The sequence below is a fragment of the Schistocerca nitens genome, chromosome 2 (genome assembly GCF_023898315.1).
Source record: "Schistocerca nitens isolate TAMUIC-IGC-003100 chromosome 2, iqSchNite1.1, whole genome shotgun sequence".
Classification (NCBI taxonomy): domain Eukaryota; kingdom Metazoa; phylum Arthropoda; class Insecta; order Orthoptera; family Acrididae; genus Schistocerca; species Schistocerca nitens.
This window is the reverse complement of record NC_064615.1, coordinates 520,420,940-520,433,768: the sequence shown is the minus strand read 5'-3', so window position 1 is coordinate 520,433,768 and position 12,829 is coordinate 520,420,940. Positions and strand designations below refer to the sequence as shown.

The 12,829-nt window shown below is 39.7% G+C and overlaps 1 protein-coding gene across 1 annotated transcript in view; it reads left to right on the top strand.

Annotated features, from left to right (window-relative positions):
* The window catches only part of LOC126236503 (BUD13 homolog), a 67,062-nt gene that overhangs the window by 41,782 nt on the left and 12,451 nt on the right, over positions 1-12,829 (top strand). The gene's annotated exons all lie outside the window — the stretch shown is intronic.

The following is a 12,829-nucleotide window of genomic DNA, read 5'->3' as shown; positions in this document are numbered from 1 at the left end:
GAGAATGGACAAGAGTGTTCCAACACTATAAACAACATCTATCAATGAACAACTTATTTTATTTAAAAACTTGTGGTGAAAGTACAGTTTTTAATTAAAAAATGAAAAAGGAAATGTTCAGAGCAATTCTGTGGATATACTTGCCATCGTATCAAATGCAGATAAACTGTGCTACATTTGTACACATTATTTTTCAGAAATCTGATATCTCTGAATGATATACTGCAAACTATGGATGTAGGACAACAGGCAGCTTCCACATTTCTATATTTCCAGAAAGCATTTGACATGGTGCCCCATTTCAGGCTGTTAATGAAGAAATGAGCATATGGAATAAATCCCAGATATGTGGGTAGCCCAAAGACCTTTTAAGTAATAGAACCCAGTCTGTTGACACAATTGTGTCGTTTAAATATCTGGGCATAATGTTACAAAGAGATTTGAAATGGAATGAGTGTGTGAGAATTGTGGGGAAGGCGAATGGCCGACTTCAGTTTACTGGGAGAATTTTAGGAAAGAGTGGTTCACCTGTAAAGGAGACCACAGGTAAGATGCTCGTGCAAACTTTTCTTGAGTACTGCTCAAGTGTTTGGGATCCGTACCAGGTCAGAATGAAGGAAGACGTCTAAGCATTTCAGAGGTAGGCTACTAGATTTGTTACTGGTAGGTTAGAACAACATGTAAGTGTTACAGAGCTGCTTTGGGAAAGCAGCATTCTGTTTTGAGAAAAGCTACTGAGAAAATTTAGAGAACCGACATTTTAAGCTGAGTGGCAAATGATCCTGTCGGTAGCATACATTGTGCATAAGGATCATGAAGATAAAATTCAAAAAATTAGGGCTCATTTGGAGGTATATAGAAAGTCATTTTTCCCCTTGCTCCAATTGTGAGTGGAACAGGAAAGAAAATGACTAGTAGTTGTATAGGGTGCCCTCCATTGCACACTGTAACGGTGGCTTGCTGAGTATCTATGTAGATGCAGATATTGATGTAGACCCTGAGGATATTGCAAAAAGTACTAGCAGAACATTTTTTGGAAATATCTGCATCTAGTAATTATGATCCTTTCACGGATTATCAATACTTGGCAAAATGCAGCACTTTACCCTTCTGCTCCCAGCAAGTGAAATTTATGTCCCTTTTAAGGAATGAGAATCTAACATTGTCTTATGTTCGGATAATTCTCCAGGACACTATAAAGTTCACAGTCAAATGCTGCAACACATGGGCGGTAACAGTAGAAAGAACACTAGAATTTTACAGTTGCATTGGGCAAGAAGGAGAATTTTCCCTCAGTGGCGAGAGAGCATCAATGTACCCATGTTGAAACCAGGAAAATACACACCAAACACAGATAATGGCTGTTTGTTGTAACAATTGGGTAGTTGTTTGAAAAATAGTAATAAATTTCCACCAGTCATTTCCTGCACCTAGATTGCACAATTTGTGATGCTATTGCACACCACCACTCGATTGGGCCTTATGCCCCTTTTCTGGAAAATTTTATATCACTTGTTTGGAATCCGTGTGAGCACACTTATAAGTTTCAAGAGTTGCGACATAGTCTCAACAAACATTCGCTGTTATCCAGGAAGGCATTTTTATATTTATCCCAGCTCCAGACCATGATATTATATAACAAGTTATTAATTTCAGTGTCTGATGACCATTTTTGACCTGAATACATCATCTTTGTGTATATATATATATATATATATATATATATATATATATATATATATATATATATATATATATATATATATATATATATATCAGAGGGAAACATTCCACGTGGAAAAAATATATCTAAAAAGAAAGATGATGAGACTTACCAAACAAAAGCGCTGGCAGGTCGATAGACACACAAACAAACACAAATATACACACAAAATTCAAGCTTTCGCAACAAACTGTTGCCTCATCAGGAAAGAGGGAAGGAGAGGGAAAGACGAAAGGATGTGGGTTTTAAGGGAGAGGGTAAGGAGTCATTCCAATCCCAGGAGCGGAAAGACTTACCTTAGGGGGAAAAAAGGAAAAAAGGAGGAAAAAAGGACAGGTATACACTGGCACACACACACATATCCATCCACACATACAGACACAAGCTTGTGTCTGTATGTGTGGATGGATATGTGTGTGTGTGCCAGTGTATACCTGTCCTTTTTTCCTCCTTTTTTCCTTTTTTCCCCCTAAGGTAAGTCTTTCCGCTCCTGGGATTGGAATGACTCCTTACCCTCTCCCTTAAAACCCACATCCTTTCGTCTTTCCCTCTCCTTCCCTCTTTCCTGATGAGGCAACAGTTTGTTGCGAAAGCTTGAATTTTGTGTGTATATTTGTGTTTGTTTGTGTGTCTATCGACCTGCCAGCGCTTTTGTTTGGTAAGTCTCATCATCTTTCTTTTTATATATATATATATATATATATATACACACACACACACACAAAGATGATGTGACTTACCGAAACATTCCACGTGGGAAAAATATATCTAAAAACACAGATGATGTGACTTACCGAACGAAAGTGCTGGCAGGTCGATAGACACACAAACATACACACGAAATTCAAGCTTTCGCAACAAACTGTTGCCTCATCAGGAAAGAGGGAAGGAGAGGGAAAGACGAAAGGATGTGGGTTTTAAGGGAGAGGGTAAGGAGTCATTCCAATCCCGGGAGGGGAAAGACTTACCTTAGGGGGAAAAAAAGGACGGGTATACACTCGCGCGCACACACACACATATCCATCCACACATATACAGACACAAGGAGACATATTCATATAAAAAAAAGTTTTGCATCACCTCGGTTCTGGAACCTGTACAGATAATTGGAATAGAGATCAACATAAACATCATTTCTGCCCTTTTTATTGCTCATGAAAACCACACACTGCATGTTGTATCACCATACAGTGAGACCTTCAGAGGTGGTGGTCCAGATTGCTGTACACACCGGTACCTCTAACAACCAGTAGCACATCCTCTTACATTGATGCATGCCTGTATTCGTCGTGGTATACTATCCACAAGTTCATCAAGGCACTGTTGGTCCAGATTGTCCCACTCCTCAACGGCAGTTCAGCGTAGATCCCTCAGAGTGGTTGGTGGCTCACGCCGTCCGTAAACAGCCCGTTTCAGTATATCCCAGACATGTTTGATAGAGTTCATGTCTGGAGAATATGCTGGCCACTCTAGTCAAGCGATGTCGTTATCCTGAAGGAAGTCATTCACACAATGTGCACAATGGGGTTGCGAATCTTCAGGAGTTCTGGGAACTGGAGCGATGCAAAACTTCTTTTGATGTGTGTATTTATGTAGACAGGGTTGCACATTCCATCCTGAGCTTTACTTAGGTGATCAGCTGCTACAAGTAGTTCAATAATCCTGCATTTTATGACTAATATTTGACAGTAATCATGCATATTACACATACGCCAATTCGAGGTAAACTTGCATGAGGGAATTTAACGCTACCCATTTCCTCAGCTACAGTCCTGTGCGAACAAGTTGGATGGTTTTACTAAGATTTTACAAAATTTAAATTTCTTGCCTCGACTATGGTTGTACAACAGCATTATCCAACTTCAGGTATCAAACACTGTACTCCATAGTAAAATACTAGTAACTGGAGCCATTAATACTAGTCCTGTCGACAGTCTCCTTGCAGAAGTTTCTGTTCCACCTTTGAGAGACCAATGGTGGCAACTCCAGTTCAGCTGTGCAATCACTGCCAACCACAGGGCACAATATGGTTATAGCATTCCTACCAAAATGATGTGATACTGCCATATACAGTTCCACTTGCTACTTATTTTCCCCTAAACTATGTATAACTATTCTTTATGTACTGTGTAACAAATTACATCAAACTCTTTTAAGAATATTGTGAGAATTAATTGACACACACACACACACACACACACACACACACACACACACACACGCACACACACACTTAATTATGCACATATGAGCACTGTTAATGAACTATTCAAATTTTATTCACATTGTGTATAATACATAAAAAATTGTCAGCAGGCAAAGATTATTGTTGCTTTTGTTTACGGTTTAACCAGTTGCTGTTGCACCCCTGTCAGTATACCATATTACACCTCAATATGCAGCCACATGTAAGAGTAAGTTTAAGAAAAATATTAAAAAATAGCAAACAACAGTAATGTAAGGGGTTATAGTATCCTAACATCTTGTTACCTCACCCCATTCCATAACCCAAGGATTTTGCTGCTTATGAATCATCTCTGAACAGGCATACAGGCCAAGGTGTAACTTCAGGATCTGTCTTAAGCGTCTGCCTCTTTTTAATTGCAATTAATGGGCTCACTGCGACGGTGGGAATGTCTGTCTCAGCTTCTTGTATGCTGATGACTTCTGCCTATACTTTAGCTCTACTGGCATTGCAGCTGCTGAATGGCAGCTGCAGGGCGCTTTCCGCAAAGCGCAGTCTTGGGTTGTAGTGCATGGCTTCCAGTTTTCGGCTGCCAAGACCTGTGTTATGCATTTCTGCCGGCGACGCACTGTTCACCCTGAGCCACGGCTTTATCTTGACGGTGAACCTCTTGCTGTGGTGGAGATGGATTGTTTTTTGGGATTGGTTTTTGATACCTGGTTGGCTTGGCTCCCTCATTCGGCAGCTTAAACAGATGTTCTGGCAGCATCTTAGCACTCTTCGTTGATTGAGTCACACCAGCTGGGGTGCCGATCGGTCTATCCTTCTACAGCTGTACCAGGCATTAATTCTGTCCTGTCTAGATTATGGGAGCCTGGCTTATGGTTCGGCATCACTTTCCACATTGCAGTTGCTTGACCCCATCCTTCACAGTGGGATCTGACTCGCCACTGGAGCTTTCCGGGCAGCATACTTGTGGAGGCTGGTGTCCCTCCACTGCGGTTCCGGTACCAACGATTACTGACTGCTTATGCTACACATGTTTATAGCTTGCTTGGGCATCCTAATTATAGTCTCCTGTTCCCTCAGTCAGTCGTCCATCTACCGGAACGGCGGCCCTGGTCAGGGTGTATGATCGCAGTTCGAGTCAGAGCTCTTCTCTCTGGGCTTGAGTTTTTCCTTCTCCCACCTCTTTACTGGGGCCCCCTGTGTATACCCCCGTGGTGTGTGCCCCGCCCATGCCTTTGGCACAGGGCCCGAAGGACTCAGTCCCTCATGAGGCCCTCCGCCGCTGCTTTCTTTCAATCCTTGCCGCATTTCAAGGCTCTGACATTGTCTATACTGACGATTCTATGGTTTCTGGTTGTGTCGGTTATACTTTTACTCTAGGGGATCATTATGAACAACACTCATTGCCGGCTGGCTGCACTGTTTTCACTGCCGAGCCCTCTCTCGCGCCCTAGAGTATATCCGCTCCTGCTCAGGTGAGTCCTTTGTTATCTGTACAGACTCCCTGAGCGGTTTATAAGCTATTGACCAGTGTTTCCCTCGCTCTCATCTAGTGATGGCTATCCAGGAGTCCCTCCATACTCTTGCCCGTTGCGGCCGCTCTGTGGTCTTTGTGTGGACCCTGGGTCTGTTGGCATCCCGGGATATGAATGTGTTGACATGCTGGCCAAACAGGCTGTTGGTGCACCAGCCTTGGAGATTGGCCTTTCAGAGAGTGACCTCAGGTCAGATTTATGGCAGAAGGTACTTCACACCTGGGGTGAAAAATGGTGCACCCTTCCTTCACCCAACAAACTTCTGGCCATCAAGGAGGCTCCCGGTGCGTGGTGCTCCTCCTTGCGGGTCTCTCGCAAGGACTCTGTTGTCCCCTGCCGGCTGCGCATTGGCCACACCTGGATAACACACAACCATTTATTGCGCCGCGAGGACCCGCCTTTATGTCGCTGTGGGTCAGCTTTGACTATTGTCCAGATCATGTTGGACTGCCTGTTTTTAACTCTGCTCAGGCAGACGTTCGCGCTGCCTGATGCACTTCCTGCGCTTTTATCAGATGACGTTGTGATGGCAGATTTAGTTTTGAGTTTTATTTGTGCAGGGGGTTTTTATCGCTTGATCTAAGTGTTTGTCCTTTTTTTTGTGTTGTGTCTGGCCTTTGGCCTACGATTTTAGACTGGGTTTTTTAGTGCCTTTCTTGGTGGTTGGCTTTTCCTTTTTTGTTCTATGGTCGGCCAACCACTATCACACTCGGTGTCATTTGAATTCCTTTTTTATGGTCTCTGTCTGTGTCTTTCTTGTCCTGTGTCATCTCTTGTCATCTCCATTGGTTTTTTTCCTTCTTTGTGGATGTTTAAAGTTTGTGGAAAAAGGGACCAATGGGCCTAGTAGTCTGGTCCCTTCAATCCCACAAACCAACCAGCTGACAGGATTGCAATTTACTACACTGGTCTTCTGGCCTTAGCGCCTGGATGCACTGAAGATGGTATGGATACAGCAATTATTCGTGTAGCACCACCCAGAAAAGAGAATGGTTCACACCTTCTGCTGCTGCGTCATCGCACACTGGTTCCAGGTCATAAGTCCAGTAAATGCAGCACTTGCTCCTTCAAGGTTGTGGCTTGCTGTATGTGAACTGACAGATGCCATCCACTCTTCATCTTTTAGGTGCTAGAGAACCTCTGTCCTTAAGATGCTGAAAAAGTTGGCTGAACACATTATTGGATGATACTCTGTGATGTGGATATTTTTCCCCCCTTAGAGGGCACTGGCTCACGGTCTTCTTCCATTTGCCAACCCGTAGCAGAAAATCATTTCCATCATATCACTTGTGAAGTAGTACACTTCCATTGCTGACATGGGGTAGAGAAAAGAAAATGCACTGAATGATTTGTGTAAAGAACAGAACAAACATAATAATAATAAACATAACAGTAAGCAATTTTTGTAAGTAGATATGACACCACGATACAAACACAGTGTTGCAGTTAATTTACTGTGCAATAACATGTACTAACAAGACTGAAACTTCAGTACCTACATTCCAAGCAAACACAATAACTGCCTGTGGACTACTTAACACTCAGATTGATGTGTACACTAGAGTAGTTCAATACAGAGAGACAAGTAAAGTAGTAAACACTGTCGACAAATCGCTGTGACAATGACTGTGGCTGTACAGTATTCGTTCCCTTAATGTTTATCTTGTCTGTTGTCAGAGAGACAGAGATATTGACAACCAAATGTCTTCAGCCACCAGGAGCAAATGTACAGATTTGAGAAAGTATTCATTTCTCACTACCAAATTTCAAAATAGTTGACAATTACTTTTAAATATGCTGTATATGTGTGTCTTTCACTCTTTTGGCATATTACTATTATTAGGTGCTTATTTCTTTTTTAATCCTCTTTATGTAAAGTGACACATTACAGGTATTAATCAAAAGTAATAGACCTATCAATTTTTGGGAACTTTTAACGATTCTCTCTTGATTTATTTCTCTTCACCAGAGGCTGGACGGACTGCCAACTTCATAGTTGAGTCCTTTTAAATCCATCAACAACAATAGCAAACGTTAGAGTATTGTAGTGTAAAACATATTAAAACGTGTATTACATAAAGCAGATGATAGAACAATCCTGTGGACATATCAACAATTGATAGATTGCTACTCCCCACACAGAGGTGGTATTGAGCTGCAGTCAGGCACAATGATAAGACCACTAAATATTTATTCCATCCTGGACTTCCCAGACTTTTTTGAGGTAGAAGTGAAAGACATAGATCAGTAAACTGGTTGATCCTTTCATATCTTTTCCTTTCCTTCTGTTCAATATGCAACATTTGTTTACTTCTCTTAGTAATATTCCCCTCACCCACCAACCCACCTAAAATACTGTAACCCAGTATTCTTCCCCATTTCTAACTGTACTTCCCTCTCTCTCTCAAACAGTCTATCGTATTTTGGGTTAAAACATTGGCTTAAGAACTAAGAGAGATCGTCTGGCCTCCAAACAGACTCTGGCATGTCTATCCTGTATCCAATCAGTATTGGCAAATTTTAAGATCCCAACCTTTGGATTGGTCGGATGAGTCAGTTTTCTAATGCTGTAAACTCTGGGTACTTAGTGTGACCACCATTGGGTATGCCTATGAAATGCTGTGCATTTCAGTGACTGGATATTGTGGCTTAAATTTTACCAAAGGGGATGGAAAGGAGGAGCGGTGGGGGGCAGTGCCTAATTGTGTTGGTGGTTGTTGAGGAAAAACAGTCATAAGTTGACAATCTGTGTCATACATGCCTAGTTCTACCAGTCCTTCCCAGATGTAACAGGACTGTTTGGATAGAGCTGTATCTTCCCGGCTACTCAAGAAACTGACATCACATGTTACTCTTAACACTCCATGCAATATTGGTTGTTACCAAACTAATTAGCTCAGATCTTCAGTTGTAGTAGTAGTAGTAGTAGTAGTAGTATTCTACCTGTTAACAAGTGTTTTCATAATATTACCCCCAAATCTTTCTGCCTTCTGTCCTTTTTTTTCCATATCTGTTTTTCACTTTATCTGTCAACTACTATCTTTTCTCCTCCTTTTTCCTTTCTCCATCCCTTCTAAAGCATTGGTTTGTAAGCATTGTCTTCTTAGACAAGTGTTCTAGTCAGCTTGTTTTTCTCTTTAATATCTCCTGTATTATTTTTGCTGACTCTTCGTAATACTTCATTCATAATACTTTGTCCACATTATCTTTTCTGTCCTCTTACATATATATGTACCCACATCTCAAACCTCTCCATTCTATTTTCAGCGTCTTTCCTTGTCAGCGATGTGTCTACACAGTATGAAACTACACTCCACACAAAGCATTTAACCAGTCTTTTTGTCATTTGTTTGTTCAGTATTCTGTATAGTAGCTACTTCCTTTTGAATGCTTGCTTAGCTTCATTAATAAGGTGCGTAAATATTTTGAATTTTTTTACTTTTTCAATTTGTCCCTTCCCAATATTGTGTGTTTCTTACCTGTGACCATACTCGTGGTTTTCTTGCTATCAATTCTCATCCCTCATTCATACCATGTCACACTCAGACCATGAGTTATTTTATTCCATGTTCATTATCTGTTAGCCAAAAGCACCATGTTGTCAGTGAATTTTATGTATTTTATTTTATTCTTTTCCCATCAACTGGTGTATCCTTGTTCCCTTCAAAACATTTCATTACAGTTTCCTCCAAACATATATTGCTCAAGACATGAGAGATACAGAGTTCCGTGTCTGACGAAAAGGGCTATTAAGAACATTAAAAGATTGATAAATGAGAATCCTCTGATACATGGCACTGTTATGTCAAGTCACTATATTTCTGAGTGCAAAATTTCTTTCACTCTTCACTTAAGACAGTTATGTTCTACTCTTAATATTTGAAAAAGTATTATTCCTCACAGACTTGAAGGGCATGAATATTAATAAACAAATAATAGGTAGCTGGGAATGTTGACATCCTAAATTATAAAGAAAATTAAAGATGTAGCTCCCACAACATACCACACCTGGCATATTAGCTGTAAGGTATAGCTCTCTATCTGCACCTACTACAGTGTTCCAGATACCATCAGTTTTTATCACATCACGCTGTGATGCAAGGGCCAAGCAACATATGGGAAATATGGGCACAACTCCCATGAAGGTAGAATGTGATTCTCATTCCTGCATACATGTATTACTATTAGTCAAAATTCGTTTGCCTTCCTTAGGCTTTTGACCATTCTGTTATTTCCATCAGCCACCGCATTGAATATCTTCTCAGTGTGTGTTATTAGTACTTGTAATGGAGAAAATCCTATATGCTGATGGAGTGCCTCATTAATTTAGAATACCAAACCCCACGAGAATTAGCTGATATGACAGCTAAGAAAGCATATAATGAAAACAATTATACAATGTCTGATTCTCTTGTTTGCTGTTGTTATGTGATCTACCCATCCAATCTTCAGCATTCTTCTGTAGCACCACATTTCGAAAGCTTCTATTCTGTTCTTGTCTAAACTATTTATCGTCCATGTTTCACTTCCATACATGACCACACTCCATACAAATACTTTCAGAAACGACTTCCTGACACTTAAATCAATATTCGATGTTAACAAATTTCTCTTGTTTGCTAACACCGTATTATTGCAGTACAAGGTCATGTGTCAGTGGAAGAAACAGGAACTTAATGTGACTGAGGCCTAACAAACAAGAAGTGTCAAATAACGAGTTGTAGTGTTTTCAGTATTAATTTGTAGAAAGATCCTGAATGAACTTTTAAAAATATTTTGTGCTTTGCAGTGGACATCAGTTGTTAATCTTACCATCAGAATTGTACGGAACAGTAACAACATAAAAGAAAATGTTTTATGTATAAGAATATATGCAGTGTGCTCTAATTTATCTATTCATTAGTGTATGTGGTGTTATTGAAATCTAGGTGGCCATAGTGGATAACGTAAGTCATGTTTAAATATTAACAAGGAAAACAGAAAGATTGATAATATTACAACAGTTAGAAGAATGTGCAATATGCCACCTGAGAGTATATAAATGTGATGTATATGGTATTGATCGTAACTGTTTGCTAGTAAAAATAGTAATTGTTGCCACAACATAGTATGAAAGAAGCCATGGTTAAGGAAAATAATTTAAATGGATTCGACAACTTGGTACACGTTATTGCTCACATAATGAATATTTGTATGTAGTGAGAAACATTACTAAAATATCAAAAGCTGCATATTGTTCCAGAGTTAATATAGTTTACTAGATGGCACAGTCATCTTAACATCTCATGCATATAAGCTACTGACAGGAATAATATGCAGAAGAGTGGAAAATAAAATTGGAAAGCTGCTAGATTGCAATCAGTTCAGCTTTTGTATAGGTAAAAGCACCAGAGAGGTAATGTTGATGCTGCACTTGATAATGGAAACAAGACTTGAGAAAAATCAGGACACACTCACAGGATTTGTTGACCTAGAAAAATCATTGGACAATTTTAAATGGTAAAAGATGTTAGAAATTCTGAGAAAAATAGGACTAAGCTGTAGGGAAAGATGGGTTATAGAAAATATGTTTAAGAATCATGATGGAACAATAAGAATGGAAGACCAAGAAAGAATTGCTCTGATTAAAAGGGAGTTAAAGGGGCTGCATGCCTTTGCCTCTACTGTTTGGTCTATACAACGAAGAAGCAATGACAGAAATAAAATGTTCAAGAACGGGGTTAATATTCAGGGTGAAAGGATAATAATAATATAATTTACTGATGACATGGCTTAACTCAATGAAAGTGAAGAAGTGGTACAGGATCTACTGCATGAAATGAACTGTCTAGTGAACACAGAATATCTACGGAGAGTAAACTGAAGAAATATGAAAGTAATAGGAATAGCAGAGAACAGATTAGCAATAAAATTGATGACTACAAACTGGACACTATCAAGGAATTCTACTGCTGTAGTAGCAAAATAAACAGAATAGACAAAGCAAAGAGACAAAAAAAGTAGATTAGCACATACAAAGAGGGCATTCTTGACCAAAAGAAGTTTACTGTTATCAAATATAGGCCTTAATTTGAAGGAAAAATTTCTGAGAATTTCCGTTTGGTGCACAGCACTGTATCATAGAGAATCATGGACTGTGGGCAAACCAAGAAAAGAAAAGAATCAAAGCTTTTAGGATGTGTTGCTATTGAATGATGTTGAAAGTTAGGTGGTCTTTAATGAATGAAGAGACACTCTGCAAAATTGGCAAAGAGAGGTGCATAAGGAAAACACTGAAAAGAAGGAGGGACAGGATGGAAGGATGTGTGTGAAGACATCTGGGAATAACTGGCATGGTGCTAGAGGGAGCTGTAAAGGGTAACAACTACAGCAAAACATATTGGAATACATCCAACAAATAATTGAGGGTGTTGGGTGCAAGTGGTAGTCAGAGATAAAGAGATTGGTCCATGAGAGGAATTTGTGGCTGATCACTTCAAACCAGTCAGAAGACCAATGCCTCAAAAAGATGGTTGAAAGAATCTGTTGTAGAGTTGACGAAAGAGGTTGCTAACTGTTATTTTGGGATAGGCACTGCTGCTTTGCACATGTATCTTGACCATTCGCGTAACACAATTTTATATGTGTCATCTCAGTGTTGTTGCAGCACAGTAGATTACTGTTGTATCACCTGCAGCCACTTGTGCTTTGCAGTTGGAAGGTGACAATAGCACTGCCATTGCCCAGGGGTCATTTTCGCAACCTTAGCTGTAGGATCTTGGTCAAGGAGCATGTTTGAGGTATTTTGTTGAAGAAATACAGCAACCAGTCGCTTTTTTTGTGTGTTTTTATTTATTTTTGTTTGTTTTTATTTGCTCCAGAAAAGTGGTTGATCGCTGGATTTCTAAAAATAATAAATTCACTGCCACAGAGGGTAGCAACTAGTAAAATGGGTAAACTGTTTTTAGTTATTAAAGAAAGGGGAACTGGTACATGATGACAGAGGCCTAGACCTTTTTAATTGTCACTTTGTGGACCTAATTGGAAAAACTGATGTAATAAACTCGGGAGCTAGACTTGCAGTATATGCAATACTGTAGACTTTCTGACTCTGAGGTAACTGCAGCCTTTAGTGGAAGACTCACAAGAGAACAAAAAGTTGAATACTTTTCATGGAAAATACCATTTGTCTGGTATATCCATGTATATTTTGCAAGATAACTTATAACTTGTGCATTACTGCCTAGAGAATATACACAGGTACTAAAGAGTGATGTGTTTGAGGTCCACATGGTATTTATTGATTCATTAGTCCTGTGATAAAACATTCAATTCTCAAAGTATTTCCATCCAGAATTCTCTATAATTTGTCATGATATTTTGTTAAATAGAGCATAA